At 36.3% G+C, this 21,527-nt stretch overlaps 1 protein-coding gene and 1 long non-coding RNA gene across 10 annotated transcripts in view; one reads left to right on the top strand and one right to left on the bottom strand.

Moving 5' to 3' along the window:
• Nucleotides 1–21,527, top strand: part of nrxn3b (neurexin 3b) — a 398,467-nt gene that overhangs the window by 286,355 nt on the left and 90,585 nt on the right. The window lies entirely within an intron of this gene.
• Nucleotides 11,130–14,168, bottom strand: LOC135750011 (uncharacterized). 3 transcript variants are annotated; one of them, XR_010532550.2, is made up of 6 exons: nt 13,906–14,168; nt 13,045–13,190; nt 12,625–12,727; nt 12,399–12,484; nt 12,196–12,318; nt 11,130–12,057 (listed from the first exon to the last, which is right to left on the bottom strand). It is a non-coding gene; the product is annotated as an uncharacterized lncRNA (long non-coding RNA). The 3 variants fall into 3 exon arrangements; XR_010532549.1 differs by lacking the exon at nt 13,906–14,168 and having other exon boundaries at nt 13,045–13,896; XR_010532551.1 differs by lacking the exon at nt 13,906–14,168 and having other exon boundaries at nt 12,629–12,727; nt 13,045–13,896.

Genomic DNA, 21,527 nt, shown 5'->3' with positions numbered 1-21,527 from the left:
CGCGCTGGCGCAACACAGGACCAGAGATAGATGAGAAGTTGTGGTATAAAAGTGCATATTTTTTATTTTTCTTGTGAAAAATGACAATCGTTTCGCTAGATAAGACCCTTATGTCTCGTTTGGGATCGTTTAGAGTCCTTTAGAAACTCCATTGAAAAAAACTGTTAAGTGTTGAGTTAAGTATTAAGTGTTGGGGTCCCATAAAGTCCATTAACATGAGAAAAATCCTGGAATGTTTTCCTCAAAAAAAAAAAAATAATAATTTCTTCACGACTGAACAAAGAAAGACATCAACATTTTGGATGACATGGTGGTGAGTAAATTATCTGGATTTTTTTTTTTATAAAAAAATGGACTAATCCTTTAATGATTTGTGACCTTGAACCACAAAACCAGCCATAAGTTGCACAGGTATATTGTATAGGTCAAATTTATCTATTTTTTAAGCCAAAAAACATTAGGAGAATAAGTAAAGATCATGTTCAAAGAAGCTATTTTGTAATCAAAAATGTATTTATCATTAGTAATATGTGTTGCCAAGGACTTGATTTGGATAACTTTAATGTTTATTTATTCAGCTTTCAGATACATCTTAATATCAAAAAAATACCCTTATGGCTGGTTTTGTGGTCCAGGATCACATTTGCTATTGGGTACGATTTCTCCTGTAATTTCATTTGATCTTAGTTCAAGTATCTTGCAATTTTGAGTTTCAAACAGAGATGGCGGCGAAAAAGACAAAAGTTACCGACTGCTGCTTTTTGTGTGTGTGACCTTTGAAATCCTGATTAATTTCTTGTTCATGTCTCCCATTCTTTTATATTTCCCATATTTTTGTATGCTTGTAATTGCCCAATCAATATCCCTCTAAACAAAACAAGTATGGTGTTGCTTATTTTGAGATTCAGAATTTTAATTTACTTGCATTCCCTCCTTTTTCATTGTCGCGTCCCAGAGGAAAATCAAGTCTTAATGAGTTGTTCCATTGCTGGGCTAATGAGGCGTTGAAAGAGCTTAAACTCCAAGTCAATTTCACAGTCGCTGTAAACAGGAATATTAGCACATATGTCTGATTTGAAATTTGACGATGGATTTGGAATATAAGAAGTTTGATCCAACACTAACAGTCGGTACTGTGGATTAATCTACTGGCACGCAAATGGCACAGTTTGCATCAAGTCAGTTTTATCCAATTAAAATGGAAGATAAATTCATAAAATTTTTTAAAACTGAGCCGTTTTTATTGACCTTACATGGAAGTCATGTTTCTACAGTAGCCCTAAACAGACAAACTTTCACCACTATGTTGGCTCAGTTGACGTGTTTGTCCTGTGGCAGCTACCGTAGCTTCTCTATGCGTTTTAAAAGGGAGGGGTGAGCTGTGGACTGAGCCGTTGGTTGCAATTTGCAGTCTTGGTTGGTTGCAAACCTCGCACAAAGTAACGTGGGGTTAATTGTAACGCAGCTACTTTACATATTTCTACAGGGCCGAGCAATCTGTGATTTTGGTCTTTTTCTCTTACTGTCAGAAGATCTCCTGTGAATTTGTGAAAAGTTTTGATGATGTTTGATGTTTTGGTTAAGATATTAAACAAAGAGTGTTTTAGAGGCATCAAAGTAACTTTATCGATTTCCGAATGCGAATGAATTAATCTCAAATGAGGCGTCTTTTTCAACTTGAAGGTCAATATTGTTTTTCACTTGCGACAAAACAACGAATTATCCGTGCTTTCTTATGGAACTATGCTTTAGGAGCTATCAGTCTTTACTCTCCTCCCTCCTTACGTCGCAATTGGAGATCGATACATTTTCACTGGGAAGAAGGCGGCGAGCGGACGCCAAATCATCCAAAGACATTTGTTCAAAACCTTCTTTTTGGTTAACTCTGTGTTCACAAACAATGTTCTCAATGCTCGAGTTCACGTGTAGAGACACAGGCGATACTTCGAGCAAAATATAATGTTGTGTTGAGCCTTCTTAGTGTTGTAAAAATAGCGATTTGATGCTCACAACATATTGAAGGCATAGTTACTAGTTCTTTTGCGACCACTTCAGGTCCTCAAAATGGCGGAAGACAAGTGAGTGACGTCAGCTGATATTCTTGTATACAATGATAATGAAATGTAAACATTGTAAATACTATTCAACAAAATGATTAATACAATATCAGGGGAAATAACTCACTATTATGATTTTTGTCATCTTAATTGTGCAGCCATTTAAAAATGTATTTATATGCATTGATGCTTAATAGAAGAATGGTTAGATGAAGGATCTATTATAGGCAGATATATAAACAATATCCACCTTAAGTACATAGACACAATGTGCCGTTTTTGGGTGTGTCCTTTTAAATGCAAATGAGCTTATCTCTGCACAAAATGACAGTGCCATGATTGGATAGTGTGGCTTAAGGCTTTTAGAATTACTAAACAATAGTTGTGTCTCATTTCATTTCATTTCGAAGGTTGTATCCTCACGGGGACTCATCCTCTGAAGGATGTGGTCTACAGAGAGTCCTTAACCAGAATTAAATGAGACGTCCTTCATAGGACACATCATAGATATGTATATAAAGGCTAGATGGCTCGTCCGCGCTGATGGCCAATTGAGTGGAACGTCCGCATTTTGGCGGCCATCTTAGGACAGGGCGCTCGCTCACTCGTAGCATTGAGTTTTAATGATGCAGGTACTTTTAAATGACCATAACTTGCTTAATTTTTTACCGATTTTCAAACGGATTGGTTTATTATAAACGTCAAAGATGTACCTATGACACTGGATACGTATACTAAAAATAAATAAAAAATTCATGAAACATGTTAAAGCATCCAGAATTATAGCCACGTTAATAACGTTTGTAAAAAACCAAACCGTTTGTAAATCCGTCAAGAATTCAGCAAGTAACGAGCATTTTAGTTGGCGTATGTCACTCACCTTCCGTCCACAGCAGCAGGGAGCAGCACTATGGCAGCACTGACCTAAGATGGCCGCCAAGTGACGACACAGCTGACTCCGCCTTGAGCCATCTAGCCTTTATATACATATCTATAGGACACATGGGCAGGAAAGGAAACAGGAAGTATCACGTTGCTATGCTAACACATTCGCGGCAGCGGCGTTGTGCTGTAAATGAGTAAATACTATTTTTGTATAAATTTGGAAAGAAATTTCACACGAAAATACGTTTGTTTGTTTTATTTGGGGTAATGCTTGAGGAGTTAAAGGGAATACAACTTTTTTTTAAAACAAAACCAAGCTTGAACTACTTACATTTATACACCACATCTTCATTTGTATGTACATCTGCCGCCGCCTCCATTTATTTCTCCAAATATAAGGTTGTTGATGTCAACGCAGAGAATTATGGGCTATCTGCATTAGCAAAAAATACACCTTATGTATCCTCCAAATTATTGTGAAAGAATTCAAAGTAGCCTTCAGAGAGTCCTACTTACATTTCTGAAATGAGACGGCCTCAATGACTTATGCAACCTTAGAATGCGACCTATAGAGGGGACAACCTGTGAAACGAGACACAGCTTTTATGTCTTCTTCAGGCATTAGTCAGTATTAAGTGTGGCACTAAACACATCTTGAGCTTTTCTGAGGAGACTGAAGTCCTGAAGTCATTCATTTAGAATTAGAAATCAGGATTACATTTCATTAAGAGATCCTGCAGTTGCCTGCTATTGCTCAAGTGGAGCAATTTACACTGAACACGTCAGCTTATACTGTACAGTTTTTAATACTCCATACAAATTGGCTGTGTATTTTCTGGTTATATTTTAATAAAGAGACGGAGAAATAATTATATATGATCACTATAACATTGCAAAAACAACCAATCTAATGGTGGCATGTTGGCCTAAGATTTTTTGCACAGTACTGTATGTATACATTTGGTACCTCTGAGTTAATATGCACTTTTTAGGCACAAAGGTGTACGTTTTGTTTCACTTTAATCCATTAGTGTGGCAGATGACACATGTGATTTTATTTAATATATTCCAGAGATATTTCTGTTATATGACATTGTACCCTTCTTCACCTTTCTGTTGACCTGTCTGTCATACCTGCGCCGCAAAACATTAAATCAAATTAATGTATCACCATGTGGCCTCTGAACACGACCGCTAGGACAGTGAGACATCTGCTCTCGTCTAATAAAGCCATTATGTCTTTATCTTTCACCGTGTTCACACTAAGTCTGTCTCTTTTAATCAAATAACTGCTCGTTTGAGGCCTGTAACTTCACAAAAGATTTTTAAATACTTTATATTAATAAAAGGAACATTGAAGTGGCCAGTCTGTATTTATGAATGAATCAGACAAAGAAACGTCTATGATACCAAAGATATTGGACTATAACAAGATTGTGCACTTTTATTACTATGAATATGAGTTACGAGATAACGTTTATTATTGCAGTGAAGCCTGTTCTCATTGTTAATACGTAGTATATACGTAACTTTCAAAAACATATACTTTTTGTACGTTAAATAAATACTGAAGCATAGAATGCAAACGTATTTGCAATATTTAAGCATAGCATTATTACGTTTTAATAGTGATGGGGACGAGACCACCTATGCAGAGTCCAAGTCAAGACAGAGTCTTTGAAGGGTCGAGACAGAGTCCGAGTCAAGGCCGGTCTGTGAAGGAACAAGTCCGAGACGAGTCCGGGAAAGCAGAAATCAGTCTCGAGACCAGTACAACATCATTACGTTTTTATAGCTAAACGTGAAACATTTTCTGATCTTTCATATATACTGTACCATAAAAAACAGACAGAAATTTGTAGAAAAAAATTGGTAACAATATAGCATTTAAAAGAAGTAAATGGTGAAAAGATGACAGAAATGTTCACCATTTTAAGGTTTTAAGGTGTTGTCTTGTTTAATATTGTGTAATTCTTTGAAAGTCATCAACATTTCATTATGTAAATGAGTAAACTGTCTGAAATAAATAAGTCAGAAAATACGACGGAAAATATGTCATTAATATGAGTAAGAAACGCCAATAACACCGATTTAAATATTTATGAATAGGAATACAGTATGTACAAATTTGTATGTCTGTATAACTGTTAATATGTATATAATTAACATATTAGTCCTGTCAACGTGTTTCAGTGTGTTTTAAAACATAAGTTAATGTACTTATACCACACTTTACATAAAAATACACACATTTTCTCGTTCGTTCACCAGTGGCCGGTGACATTGGGTTTAGTGATGGGTTAGGGGTTCAGCTTTGTCTTTGCGTGATTTACATTGTACAAATTCACACAAAGTTTCAATTTACATTTTCCTGTATGATTAAGCTAAAAGTTTTCAAAGAAATAAATAGGATATGACATAAATTGGAATGGAAATTCAGGACTAACAAACACAAGAATGAAAACAGTCCCAACCTTGATGACGATTGTAAATTGTGATGTACAGTAGCAGACAGTCCCTCCAGAAAAACTCAATTATTCAAACACGTGATTTAACGGATAAGTCCGCAATTTATGCAGGGGACACATTTTTTCAAATATGCCGCACATTAACCTCATAAATTGGAGATTTCCGTGTGCAAAATATGCGGGGCTTGCATTATTTCATAATCCAAAGATTTTCCTAACAAAAATCACATATATCTTAGAAAGTAAAAAAATTTTGCATTTACCTCACACAAGGTTACCATGGGAACGTTATGAAGTGATGTGATTATGTGACGTGAACATCATTGAAAAGCTGCAAAAGCTGAAAACAGTTCACTCAATTTTTGCAAGTTCACACAATTTCATTGCATAAAACTGCATAAATATCCCGCATATTCCATTGCATTTTTTAAGAAAACGTGCCGCAAGATCAAGGATTTTTGCCCGGCAACTATCACAAAAAAAAAACTCTGGAAGACCTAGCAGACAGAGAAAAATATATTTTTTAAATTCATACTTTTAAGAGCCCTCTAAACAATCCACCACTAGCAAGTCAACAGTTTCTGTCAGACTACAGCCTTTTAAAAATTACCATCGCTGTAAAAAGATTATTTTTGACCCCATGTAGCCAAGGCATTTATCAGCAGGGGTTAACTGCTCATGCTAACCAGTCAAACCCTGACCTCTCAGTTCTATAAAATAACATTCATGGACAGGTTAATGGACTATAATCACAACCCTGTAACCAAAGAGACGCCACAGACAAAGAAAACTGTACAGCGGTGAGTGCTGAACATTTCAATAATCTCAGATACTCTATGAACCCTTTTAACCGCCTGATCCTTAACACTTTATTTTTTACAGTTTAGATGGGTACAAATTCAAAGGCAAGTTTTCTCTTACCGGCGTATAATGATTTTCTGGATCTTTAGGGTTGGCAAAGAATATAATGTTGTCGTATAAGACGCCATTGTTGTGGTTCTTGTGGTCATTAGTTAAAGCTGATAAGCCTCTAAAGGTTTCATAATATGTACAGTAAATTTTGGGTTGTAGATGCCAACTGTATCTGTATGGATTGGTCTTCATTCACTACTATAAAGTACTTATTTGAGTAAATCATATGAAAAAGTACCACTTGAATGTCAAAAGCTTCTCAAACTTGTCTCAGTTCTATTAGTATGTTATAATCAATACATGCATGAATCTATAATGTGTCCATATAGCTTTCAACAGCGTGATGATGACCTATTGATCTCAAGCTTAGAAACAGCTATGGAATTTCCATAAACACTTCCCTGTGTTCATTTTCCTGCCCTGTGAGACCTAAAGCTCTCTTCATGTGTGTCATGGGAATTCCAGATCCCACAATCCGATGCTCAGAACATGATGCGTGAGCAGAGAGGTGAAATGTGGCCTGTCAATCATTCGCTACAGTTCTGAAGGCTGTTGAAATGATTATTAAAGGGCGTGTTGCAGGTTAACCACCACTGTTGATTAATGGGTACATAAATCACTCAAGATATGTATATCATTTTTAAAATGTCTCAAAAAAGGTCTTAAAGACCCTTTTTTTAATGTTTTTGGTATTAACGTTTTTTTTTAAGCAATTCGGCGATGACGTCACGTTGGGTAGAAGTTGATGAAAGCCTCAGCCAGAGCCATAGAAATAGATGAGACATTTATTGCCGTTTTATTAATACTTACGTTTATAATATGGAAATCATATATACATAATAGGAAATATATAATGTGGTATACTGCAAAGTTACCCTGCTAATTATTATTTATGATATATGTGGAGATAAATAAAACTTTGCAAATCTGCTGATTCAATCCATTCATGTCCTGACCACCAGGCTAGAGAGTTTTAAACATCCTTAATCCACACTTACTAGTCTATCATATAATATCTAAAATATATTTTTATGTGAAATAAAAGGAAGTTTTGTTATATTGTTTATGCGATCATAACGAATCACACGATCATTTTATACACAGAAGCAGCGGTCAGCAGCTGCAGCGGGCTTGAATCCAACCGCATACTGCAATAAACAGGCGTTCGGCGGCTTTTTACATCAAAGGATGACAGGCTAGAAACCAATCACTGATCCCCGTATTTTTATAAATCCTGGACATGATTGGACCGGCCGAACGGGTTGAGCACTTTTATATTTGTTGAGCAGAGAGGCTGCATAGTTTGACCAGCGGGCTGCGGGAACCGGCCGCACATCAGACCGACAGACGGTGTTGCTAATATAACTCCCAATGTATAACTATTATCAGACCGGCCAACCGGGAAAGTCCCGACTCTCCCGACTGAAACTCCGCTACTGGCTGTAGGGAAATGTGTGCGTTTTGATCGGTGTTCGAGGCTCTTACCTCGCGACCAGATGTGACGACGTGACGCCTCACTCAGCTTCCAGGATTTGAGTCATGCTGCCTGAATTCGTTTGTGCTGAAGATCGCATACACCCATTTCAGCAGGATTATGGTCCCCCTCAAACCAGCATGCACGAGTATGTTAATTGTTTGTTTACTTTCTACACGAAGTTATGCTAAGGCTATCTGGCTTTCTGCCTATCTCTCTATACTAGCCCATCTATCTGTCTGTCTGTCTGTCTATCTATCTATCTGTCTGTCTGTCTATCTATCTATCTATCTATCTATCTGTCGTTCTGTCTATCTAGTCTATCTATATCTATGTATTTATCTATAATTTGCATTGATATAATCTGAATATTGTACTTTACTCATCTCTCTAGTCACTCTCAATGCTCTTAAGGCAAATTCTCTCCCCAACGTGACGTCATGCAGTGTGTTGAGGGGGAAAGGAGAATCCTTGCAAACCGCTGTACTTTTTCGTTTTTATTCCGTTTTATGATAACCAACAACATAAAATACAATGGATAACAATTTAAATGTTTATTATCAACAAGCAAATTGCCCAAATTCGTGGAAAAATTTTACCTGCAAAACGCACTTTAAGTCAATGCAAACACACAGCCAGAATAAACAGAAGAGACGGATGAAAACAGACAAACAGTTGCATTTAATGGGCTGCTGTCCCTGGGCTTTGGACACAACTCTGCTTCTTGATGTATATTTCATAGATTTAAACAAAGAAAAAATACGACAGCCTTGTTTTCATTCTTTGACATCTTTCCATTTGGGACTGGTGTGTTTGTCTTCTGCATGTTTCCTGTTTTAGCCTAAGATTGTTAGATTTGTAGGTGCGTTTGCATGTGTGTTTCGGTGAATGTGCTGAAGGGCAAGAAGCGAAACATAGAGACGGACTGTGTTTTCAGAATGAAACAAAAAACTGATTATCTTGACCTTGAAGAAATCTCATACTTCTTTTCATCCATCTTTTCCCCAAGTTGAGTGGTTGTTAATACATTAATATCAGAATTAATATACAGCTCTCTTTCATGAACAGATCTTTTTTATATCAGATTTTTTCCCGTTTCCACCATTTCTCAAATTCAGGAATGATTGCATTCCTTCTATGTATGTCATTTATTATTATAGGTATTGTTACATGAATAATTCTAATAATAATTAGATTTTCTATAACCTGACATTATTTATGATACAACCCTGTATCACAAAATAATGTACCTATAGTCACGTAATTTTGTGAGTGTTTTCCGTGACACTGACACATTTTTTTGTTTATATGTCACTGTCACGTATTTGTTACTGTTTTGTCCTATTTTCAAACCATTGATTGGTTTAGTGTTAGATTTGGTGTTTGCGTTGGGAAGTCACTTTAAGTATTGGTTTATACCTTTTTTCATAATTTATTTTTTTATATTTTATGATTTTTAAACTATGTCGCCTGGCATTAGGGTTAGAGTTGGGTTTGGTTAAGGATGTCATTTTATGTAAATCTAACCCTAAACCGAAGCGACAATGGTAAGAAAATAGGACAAAACTGTTGAGTAACAAATACGTGACGGTGACACGTAAAAAAAAAAATACGTGACATTTTCACGCAAAAAGGTGGAAAAACGTGTCAGTGTCACGGAAAACACTCAAAATTATATGACTATAGGTACGTAATTTCGTGATAATGGGTTGTATGATAGCAGTAGTGAAACCAATAGTGAGAAGATTAGCTTGGATTAGCTGTTTGGTGGACTGTTTGGAAAACCAATCTGGTTTCAGTCATAAGCTGGGTTTCCGTCTAAACGTAAAGTAAATCTTTACAACGCTTGCAAAATGCCCCAGAAAACATACGCCAATTACATGCGTTTCCATCTAGTTCTCTGAGTGGATAATGGTGGCATGGGTAACCTAGTAACCAATAGTAGGTAGCCTAGTAACCAACAAAACAGGATGCTAACCTGAACTGTTAATGCCAGAAGCCAGAATCGTTACGATGAATCTGTGGCTAAGAACTTCATGTGCTTACATCGAAAAGCTTAAATTTGATGGTTTTGCTAGAGAACCGCTTTGGGACAGCTGGCGCTTTTCGCTCATGTACCGATGTTTTAAATCAACATTTATTCGACAAATGCATTATCATCTCACGTTGTTCACATAGTCTCTTTTTCGCACAAAACTAACAAAGTATTAAAAACATTTGCGAATTAAGGGATTTTTATCCAAAATTTGTCTTTATCATCACTTGTTTCTGATGCAATAATTAAAAATGCGCATAAAAATGGAGAATGAAAACATAGCTATTGTCTACATTTATAATTGAGTACAAGCTTACCCCTTACTGATTAATAAACAATAAAAACAATGTTATAAAATGTGGGGATTTTTTAAGATAAAAAATGAGAACTATATTGTATGGCGGAAGAGCACTTAGGCTTCAGTCACACCAAAAGCGCTTTAAACGCTTGCAAACGCAAGGCGCGACGCACTGCCTTTTTAAAAAAAAGAGCAGTGCGACGCGGCTTTTCATATTGCTAAGCAACCACCAAGTCAGCTGTCTTGTCAATCAAATATTGAAGCATGAGCGCTCTTTTGCTGTTAACTGTCATATCAGCAGAAACTTTAAAAAGAGGACGCTTGCTCTGGCCTTGTTTGAGGATGAGAGGTGCACAAACATGCAGGAGAGAGTGAGCGAGTGGAGTCCGGTTCTTCAAAGCAACTGTAAACTTCCCTCACCACAACGTAAGGCCCGCCTCTCCCCTCATTCGATTGGACAATGGAAAGACACGAATGACGTCGGGCGCTTCTCCGCTCTCAGCGCTCCTTCAAAAACGCGTGCGCGGCAGGCGGCAAAAAACCGCAAGGCGCTCGGCGCGCATAAACAGCGCGCAAACGCGCCCTGCCCATAGAATATCATTCAAAAAAGGCGCCTACAACTGCCATAAACGCTATTGGTGTGACTGGCCCCTTAGTTTGCAGCACTTTGACCTCGGGCGCAGTAATATTGACTGAAGTTTGAGCGCGAGGGGGAGGAGTCAGGAGTGATGATGTTACTGCGCAGTGCTCTTCCGCAATACAATATAGTTCTCATTTTTTTATCCGCTTAAAAAATTGTCACGTTTTTTTTTATGCCACCATACTTACTCGTGTAAGTACTCATGTAAGATTTTTTAAATAGGGAAAACATGGAAGTGTTTGGTGGCTTCTAAATTCATCCCTGTTTGGATCCTAAGTAATGAATGGGGCTAAGCTAAATGCTAACACATTCATGACACGCTGTAGAAAGATTAAGTGCACGCATTGAAAAAAGATAGGTACACAGCAAAATCACTGGTGTTAAAATAACACCCAGGGTGTCAAATTTAACACTTGAAAAGTGTGTATATGTGTCCACACTACACTGTGTTAATTTAGTCAAAAGTGTAGTGTTAATTTAACAACACTCATTATATGTTAATTTAACACTCAATATTGTTAAATTTTACACTTTGTTCAACACTATTCATTGTTGTTTCCACACTACACTGGTGTTGGCACAGAAATACAGTGTTAAAAATTAACACTCCTAATTTAAGGTCAACACCAGTGTAATGTGAATTCAACAATGTTAAGTGTTAAAATACTGATTAATAGCCACTTTTGTTGCTAATGGGTTGTTTCTATAAAAGACCAATGACAAGAAATATTGCAAAACCTCTTTTTATTAAAGTACATCACATTTAATATTTACATTGATACACACAACACTTTGCATTTAATACTGCTTATTTAAATACCTCAGCTACAATTAGAATACAGAATACAGTATGGAATAATGAAAGTTATCTTATACCACAGCGCAGGGACATGAAAAACACTTATTATAAGGTCTTTAATATATCAAATGAGTAAAAAAAATTAGCCACCCTACTCAAAACTTGAACATTAAAATACACTGCAATTACCTTACTGGCAGGCAGAAATGCTTATCCTTCACAATACTAAAGATTTTTCCATAACAAAACAGACATTTCAATTCAAAAGACGTTTCATTTTTCTTAAATACGTTCCAACCTGGTATTTAGTTCTGTAGTTGTTTTACTCATGATGTAGTGGAAGGCTGCATCAGTGGTCTTCATCATGGAGGGAATGGCTTTTTGGTCCAGAATGATGCAAAAATTCTGGATGCAACTTCTGTTCCCAACACAGTGCAGGCAGGGCTGTGCTGATTCATCCACCTCAAAGCATGGATTGATGCTGATCACCTAAGTGTTTTAAAAGAGTGTATTTTATGAATGTATTTGATGTGTATTTATGAACTTGTATGCATTTACATGGGGTGAACAATGCAAGCAAACTAACTGCTGAATAAATAACTAGAACAAAATACTAAAAAAACTTACATAGCACAATCAGTAGCTTCAGTTGCACATTGACCCTCTCCAGTCTTTCTTCTTTCTTCCTTTCACAAATGAAAGGCAAGAGGTGAATGAGCCAGGGAAGAGCTGCCACATCACTGTCCCATCCTAGCAAAACAGAATTGAAACACCATGAGTATACAGTTAAACTTTAAAACCGTAAAAGTAGCAAACCCATGTACACTTACCATATTTAAACTCCTGTTGACCAGACAGAGGGTCATCCATATTGTTGTATGTTGGCTATTTTGCAATACATCACCTCAGCATATTTCTGCAGATTTTCAAAGACAAAAAGAGTCAAGAAAATACCAAAAAGGGTGCAGTTTTAACCGTTATTTGAATCAAAATCATCTCAGTATAATAAATCATGTTAGAGACAGTGTACAGTACAAATGTACTGTGTGTACTCACATACTGTAACTAGTTGGTAAGCTCTTATCCTCCAAACTGGGTTAAGGAATAACAGTTCCAGAATTCATGGGTATGCCGTATTCAAATATAGTCTGGTAGGGTCCTATCACAAAAAATGACAATAAAGACTCTGAAAACTCAACATTCTTTTTATATTAAAAACAGCACTCAAGACAATATGAATCTTCATTTATACATTTTCAAAATAGTAATCAATTTGATTGCTATTTAATATGACATCAATAGCAAAACGATGTATGAGAAGATAATATTTTATTAAAGTTGGCAGCAGGTCATGTGAGTTTCTTTCCAGATTAATAATAACCATAATATGTACAAAACTACATATACTAAAAAGATTGGTTAACTGTTCAGTTATGTCAAATAAAATGATTTATATGTATAAATATATAAACTTACCTTCTGTAATGAATTTATATAAGTATTAGCAGTCGTTTCTCATTGGAAGTCATCCATGTCAGGTCTTCTTTAATAAACTGCCCTAAAAACAGCATCTCGTCTGAATGATTTGAAGCACTCAGTGTGAACTTTCACCAAACTAGCATCTATAATGACAGAAAAAAAACAAACGTTCACGTTAGCCTTACACGTTTTACACTTTTGTATGTATTTGCCATTTGCATCTGTCTGACATCTAGCGCCACGAAAAGCTTACAACACACAATGCATCCAATCCAGCAATCTGTGCATACAAATGATGATATATTGTGAGGTTTTGGTAAAATTAATTGTTGGTTTGGCGATATTTCCCCTGTTTGCATAAGTTACATCTTAGAAAAACACATGACGATGCGGTTGCGGTTTTCTCCGTGTTTTTCAGTAATTTGAATAATTAACCGATATCCGTGCACTCACGTGCATGTAAACGACCTCGTTAACTCACGGTATCTAGCCTATATGATTACCTCATAACGAGCATCATATGGTGAATAAACGAGCTTTCATTTAACTTAATTTCATACCTTCAATTTGTAGTGCATGTCGCGTTTTATCATGGTTCAATTTCGTTCATATCTCCTGTTAATAGTATCCTTCTTGGTTTTAAACTTTTAGCTAGCAGTTTAACTTTATACTAAACTAACAAGGCAACAACGTAACACAAGGTAGCTCTGATTAAACTGAACCAAATAACGAACAAAGGGGAAATAAAATGGGAAAAATATCTTATTTAGGTTTTTTGGCATATGGCTGCGTAGAGTCAGACAGAGAAATAACAGTTTAATTTAGCCAAACCATGTGAATATTATGAGACTGATTTACCTGATCTCTTCAGTCCTCCGGTGAAAGAAAATGGCGGTAAAATCCCTGACAGGATATGTTTAGTGGAGGCGTGGCTTGATTTACACCGCTCAGAGTGAAATCTGATAACACCCTTGTTTTACACTGACACTGTCGTGAATATAACACTGGCCTAGCAATGGCAGTGTTATTTTATTACCAGATAGTGTTAAAACAGCATCAACACTGTGTATTTAACACCATCCCTGAAAATTTAACACTGGTGATTTTGCTGTGTATGTATTAATTAATCTAATTTGAGGTAAGAAAATTATAAAATATTGAAAAAACGGTGGTGTTTTCCTTTAAAAGCTGTTTCTTTTGCCTCTCTGTCGCCATCTCACTTTGAAACATAACATTGCAATATAGTTTTGGCACAGATTTTAACGTACTTTTTAACCCTAAAAAGTTACAGATTGCAAGTATAAATGATATAAAACTGTACATTTAACACATCGATTAGCATTAGCAAATGACATGAACTTTGAACATTAGCAAACTCTCAAATTTAAAAACTTAAAAGAAAGTGTTGCTCATTCATGTGATAAACCTCAGTGCTGGGAAATAAATCTCCTGGGAGAAAGGAAAAACGTCGATAACGTCAGCAGGGAGAGAGATTGACTCCCGCTGAATGTATCCATTTAGGATTAAGCTCCTGCTGTCTCGAACAGCGAGAAGTTTCTTTCTCTCCAACAAAATAGAGCAGAGAGATCAAACGAAACTGGCAGAGCAGATGCTTTGGATTTCTGTGGAGAATATTATCATACAGCTTGTCTTATTAATTTTGTCCTTATCCTCTAGACAAATCTCGCTATTGTAAGACGATACAGTTTCTCTGGTGTAAAATTCCGAATGTCAAACACTTTTCCGTGACATTGTACGCTGTGAGACATCCCTTCCGTGATAATTTGAATTCGTGTCCCGAACAGCCGTGACAAGACTTTGTGTCAGATGTTTAGTTGTTGGGTTTCTTTGGACTATTTGCACTTGGCTTTATGACATACTTCAGATCCGAAACAAGGCAGCTCGCTTGTTTATGGTTATTTGTGTTTACAATCTGCCACGGACGCCTAGTTCCCGAAACGCCACTTAAAATGAGAGTCCACAGGAATCTATTGAAATCCAGACACGGGAGAAGAAATATTCCGAACATTAATATGTACGGCGTGCTCCGACAATTCACAGTTTTTAAAGTATTCCAGTTCAAGCGCATATCTGTTGGAATGGCAGGTAAACACAGACCGAGACCAATTCACTGTTTCTCCTCTTCACCGAAACATTTCACAACAAATCACCTGACTAGTAAAGCATGTTAGTGCTGGTGCCTGTGAAACAAAGGTTTACTGCAACGTTTCAGTATGTGGGAGTAAAGTAACCTGATGATGTGTCTAACAGATCTAAAAATGCAATCGAGCAACATAAATAAATACCCTAAGTGTATTTTAGCATTGCTTCATTGCCAAGTATTCTGTTGTATGCAAACCATATTGGCAAGAATATCTTTATATATTTATAGAAAAGTAGACCTGCCAAAGTTAACATATTATGATTTAAGAGAAAGTTAACATTGCTATATTTATTTATTTAACACTTAACTCTTTTGTTCAGTTTTTTTTAATAACACATCAATATTTATGTAAATTGAGTCTATGTGGGACTATTAACTGCACAAGTAATTTGCAGGTTTTTTTTAAGCATTATTATTTATCAATGTTCATATGAAACATGTATGCACACATCATTAGTCAGAAGACCATCAGTGAACCAATAACAAATAATGTTAATTGCATATTGTTTTGATATTATAGACCACATTAGTGTTCGCAAGTAGTCATGTTATTGTGTTGCATTGTGTTTTCAGTTTCAAATTTCAGTGAGGATAGATAAATTACTTTTGTCGTGACAATTTGACACAAATGAAGGCTGTGCGATAGAGCTGGCTAAAAGTGTTTTGGATACATTTTTGCATTTTCGCTTTCAAATGTGAACGAATTTTAGTCTGCTTCAGACTTAACTCTTTCCCCGCCGTTGACAAGTTAGCTCGTCAATTCAGAGAAAACGCTTCCCTGCCAATGACGAGAATTTTCGGCAGTAGCGCCTCACGTGAAAGAGAAAGAACTCTGGCTGCGTCCGAAACCGCATACTGTATAGTAGGTACTGAATAAGATGAAGTATCTACTTATTTGCCGTTAAAAACGTAAGGTACTGTATAGTATGAATCCTGGTAGTATGAATGAAAAAATTCAGATGTACTACATCCGCCATGTTGCTACATCACGTGACATACGTTGTCATCACGTCATGTCATTTCAGCGCAAAAACAGCCGCATGCTGCCTCTTCTTCTTTGTTGGATAACTCCTCTCCCGGGGCATCATGGGATAGTGAAGTGTCCATCGTATGCACACTGCAAAATCTAGCCCGAAGAAGTAGGTCATCCGGGTACTTTTCGCATACTGTTTTTCGAATACTATGTATTCGGACATACTACTCGCCTCGCCTACTGCTTTTCGCGTACTATACAGCATGAAGTAGGCGGTTTCGGACGCAGCATCCGTGTATGATTTAAAGATTGCTCTGCATCTGATCTCTATCAATAGTCCTTCACAAAAATTTAATTATCTCAGCTTTTTGCTGAAAATTTTGTTTTTGAAGAAACCTTCCCATGTTTTTCTGGATATTATGTTTATATATTTAAAAAAGAAACATTTTTGGAAGGCATTAAGAGAAAACGTTTGCATGAAAAAAAGTGTTCCTCTTAAGCTTTTATGGTTATCTGTAATAGCGCGATTATCCACTATCCAATTTATAAAAAACTCTGTGTATGTTTTGATCTTTCTGAATCTTATCTCTAACAAAATTCCTTCACAAAAATGCAATTATTTCATCTTTTTGCTTAAAAAAAGAAATATTTTTTGAAGAAAAATACCCATATTTAAGAGTTTTTTTCCTGTTTTGTTTGATTGTTTGTTTATTGTTTGTTTAAAAGCAGAGGGTCTGTTCTTTTATTTAATATATATGTATGTTTATAGATTTTTAGAAGAACATTTTACTGGAAGCCAAATGAAAATCACAAAAAATGCTGGTGGGCAACTTTTCAAAAAAAGGCTGGCGGGGAATGAGTTAAAGCTATAAAACAATAGTGCATGGGTTATATGGACGAGACTCTATTCCTTTTAGATGTCGTAGAATAACGGACAATGTTTCGAATGTCGTAGCACCCTTTTGACGTCCAGAGATATATTGTGCGACACAACAGGTCATCTTTTATTCATTCATCATTCCGTACAGTTTGTTCCTGGGGTACGCTCAAAATCAAACGCATCTCCTGGCTGATTTTGACAGTCAGGCCGAGGAATAATCTGGACATCTCAGAGCGTCATTCAACTAAATTCCCCGTGCAATGCATTCTGGGCCCAGCAGCAGCCGTCAGTCACGCCACGTGAGTTCGCACATACCTGACATACAGGCCTGTGAGCTTCTCTCTCTCTCTTTGTGTTTCACAACTCCTCAGAGTACCCATCAACCCGGAGACTCATTAAGACTCGCAGTCCACTCTGAGATTTCAGTACCTTCATGTCTCTGAAGAACTGCCTGTCACAGAAGCTGCTATTCTGTCTGCCTTGAAGGTGCTTTATTGTGTTGTGTAACTAAAGGCTGACATAAGCCTTGTGGATGTTGCCTTTGAAATACTACAAACAGACAGTATGTCAGGGGATGAAGGAGGTTAATGTTTATCAGAGTGGGTTTGTGGACATTTTGTGTTTTTTGCATGGGGGTTTCTGGTCTCAGATCTTCCTCAGGGACAATGGTTACTTATGTGACTGCATGAAACAATCTTAGGTCTTTGCTCCTGGACAGAAAATTGGATTAGCTTTAATACCTAAAAATGTTTAGTTGTTTTAAATGTTATTTTTATTCTTATTATCTATTTTCTATAGTTTTAGTACAAAAAATTTTTTGTGCTGGGGAAGTGCCAATATGTACCTCTGAGGTACTATTTTTATGAACAACTGGAGGTATAAATTTTAGCATTTTTTTTCTGACTGTCTTGATATATCTAAATACTGAATATTGTCACACTTTTTCTTAAAAGTTTTTATATACATTACAGTGCACAAATGTATTAAAGCATCACCCATCGTAATGTTTGTGCAATGCAATCTCATGGCAATTTGTGCATATTTTACGAGGTGGCTAATTCTTATTAATTTGTACAACCACATTTGTAATTTTTTATGATTTGCCTTGACTCCTGTGACGTTAGGGTTAGGGGTGGGAATTTGCTATTGTTTTTTATGATAATCATACATTTTTTTTGTCATCATCAATCATACATATTGATGATTACCAAAATCATTTGTTTATGTAATGGTTAATCCAGCACTGTGTGTAAACTCTTTAGTTTTCTAATGCTAAAATATAATTATTGTTGTTTTCCATGTATTATTGAATTTACTATTTTACAATAAAGGAAGAAAAAATAGTAAAGCACTTTATTATTTTGATTCAGATACCCAGTTATTTACTTGCAGAAAAATAGGTTTCAGTACATTTGATGACTTGAAGAGAAGTCGAATGTGGGTATAAAAACCCAAATTCTGTTTAAAATTGTAAAATTTCTACAAAAAATACTGTTTAAGAAAACAATTGCGTGAGGAACCATTTTCCTAAGGTAGAAAGTCCCTTACGAAACCTTCATTTGAAGAGAAAGAATGCTGTGAAAATCCTGGAAGGAAAAAACAATGTTTCTGTCATCTTTATTAACACATTTTCAAAGAATCCTTGTGGCATAAACCTCGCACTGTTTTTCTGAGGCGTAACATCAAAATATTACGTATGTGCAAGCGTGGTCACACATTTTGGTCTATATTTAACTGAATATGAAAGGGAAAGATTTCAATATCGTCTCGAATGACAGTTATAAAGCGCTCCTTCTGTGTGTGGCAGAAGAGTTGAATAGATGCCAGAGAAGCAGCCAAATGACTTGTTATTTATAAACATGTAGTTCATTGTTGTACTTGAAGGCATATTTTGTGGATTTGGAGATTATCTTTGGGTATATCATCTCTGTAAATGGAGTCGGAGAGACCAGTGTTTTTCACAGTTCACATTTATTTAATTTACTTATTACAATGATTCTCATCAAAGCACCTCACAATCTATAGTACGCAAGGCCTAAAACATCCAATATTTAATTGCATAAATGGAAAGCAAGACAAGTACAGTTTAATTCTCAGCGTTGTCACAAGGGGCACTGTGATGGTGAAGCTACTTAAGTTGAATGTGTGTAACGAATAATGCTACAAAGGCTCATTGGAATTACGTTCACCTGCCTACATTTCTGCATAAACCGAAACATGTTTCTCCTGGTACATATTGTTTCATCTTTCCACTAGAGGCAATGGAGGCGCATTTTTCCATTTTGATGCGAGTTCATTTGGGGTTACAAAGCAGATATTGAACATTATTTTATATTGTACATACTTTAGCTCATGCTTGTTTGACTGTAAGGGATTAACATCTGATGTCATTACTCTCAGGATTGACCGTGTTAGGCCGAGGTTTGTCAGCAACTGGTTGTTTACAGGACGCATAGTGTTGACTTAACAAAAGTGACTGTAATGAATGATCAGAATACATCTGTATCTGTTAGTAGGCTGTTCTATTAAAATTGAACCTGATAAGGATCACTGTGCCGTACACACAGCACACCTCTCCCTTGCACATGAGGCTGTATAAACATCATTGTAACTTTGATGCATTAAATCTTCAAAAGATACGTCATGCGGCACATCGTTTGAAATCGGAGACTCTCAGGATTCCATTAAGTGCACAAACAAAACATAATATGATTTATAGCAGTCATAAAACTGTAATCTAGTTGTTAGTTACCTGAACCGGGCGGTGCTGATTTAGGATATGTACTTACCTTCAAAATCTTCCCTTTATCCGCTTCTGTGAAATTGTCCAAAACAAATTGTTCATAAATCCCCAAAAGTCCAAGGAAATGGAATATCCAAGCCTTTTAATCCAAAACGATTTCTTTGCCTCACAATCTTGACTTTTCTGACCAAATTACGATATAAATACTGTAAACGATTAGTTCACTACAAGACATTCGTTCGAGTCTCACTTTTCATTCACTATTTATAATGTTATATTCAAGTGTTACATTTATTGTGCAATGTCTGAGGAACAAATATGCCCCCCTTTTCAGCCGTTCCATAAGAGGCTATCCGCAATGACATTGTAAGTCACTTAGGCATGACGCACACTTGTGCACAAATGTACTTAGCAAACACGAACATGTCTTAATTTGTGTATGTGTCTGCTTCGTAGCTTTTAAAAATCTTACATCAACAGAGAAAAATCAAGATACAGGGAATCAGGGATATATACCTGGAGCAACATATTTTAGGTTATGCTGAAAGTAGCCAGAGGTTCATGTGGCGAGTGAGCCTGGGTTGGAAAAATGGACCGACTTGTGGATATTGGCACTTTTCTGCTCATTTACACAAAAAGCTCATGAATCTCTTGTTGTTGATTTTTTTACTTTCTTTTTTTTTTTGTAATGCAAAGGGAATCAGTTAAAGGCGCCATAGAATGTACATCTGTATTTACCTAAGCATATGAATAATAAGAGTTGTGTACATGGGGAAGACATGTCATAAACCTTAAACGCGATTGTTTCCTGCTTCTTATGTGAATCTTGCATACAAAAGACCGCTGGAAACAGACCAATCTCAACATAACACCAACTGTGACGTTACAGTCAAGATGTACGCCCCTAATGTTAAATTATACATTAAATTAATTACAATGTTGTTAAAAACAAAATTGTGACGGATGAGTTGGCGCTATATGCTAGCGCTCTACTATTGATGTTACAGTTATATTCTGCAGATCCATATTGAAAAACTTAATTGATAATTCCTGAAATTCTGTATCTTCGTCTGATACAGACTCAAGCATAAGGTCTGTTTACACACACAGAGCTACTGAAGGAGCTGCTCTGTGAAACAGCCAATCAGTGCAGAGCTCAACATTAATATTCATAAGGTAATAATAGACGATTTCATTCTAAAGGCAGATCCTAGGGTTGTAAATGAACATGTAAAAACGTTTCTGGATCATTTTTGCACTTAAGCCTGTAATAAAGTCACATACCTTCTATGTAGATATCAGAGAAAAATGAAACACATTATTTACATGCATTCTTTGGCACTTTAAATGAATAAATTCAATTTATGTGGTGGTACTGTAGATTATTATGACTCAATTTATCACTTAATAAAGTACCCAGGAGCGTCAGTTAAAATGCAATTCTCTTTACTACTCTTTATTATTATTTAGAAACCTCTCAGAGCTGTTTTCCTGCTGAAGTTACACAAAATCATTTTCATTTACATTTTTCTATTGATCACCACAAATGATGATTAAATGATGGTGTTTGTATTACTTTCAGCATTGGATAAGATTGTTTGGATCGCAATAGTCCCAAAAATCACAGCAGTCTAATGCATCTTCCACGGTCTATAGTGCCTGTGAACCTTCAAGTTCATGATCTGTACTATGCAAATTACATTCAGCACACATTTTCTCG

The sequence above is a fragment of the Paramisgurnus dabryanus genome, chromosome 12 (assembly GCF_030506205.2).
Source record: "Paramisgurnus dabryanus chromosome 12, PD_genome_1.1, whole genome shotgun sequence".
NCBI lineage: Eukaryota > Metazoa > Chordata > Actinopteri > Cypriniformes > Cobitidae > Paramisgurnus > Paramisgurnus dabryanus.
Note: the sequence above shows the minus strand (reverse complement) of the source record. Positions and strands in the feature narration are given on the sequence as shown.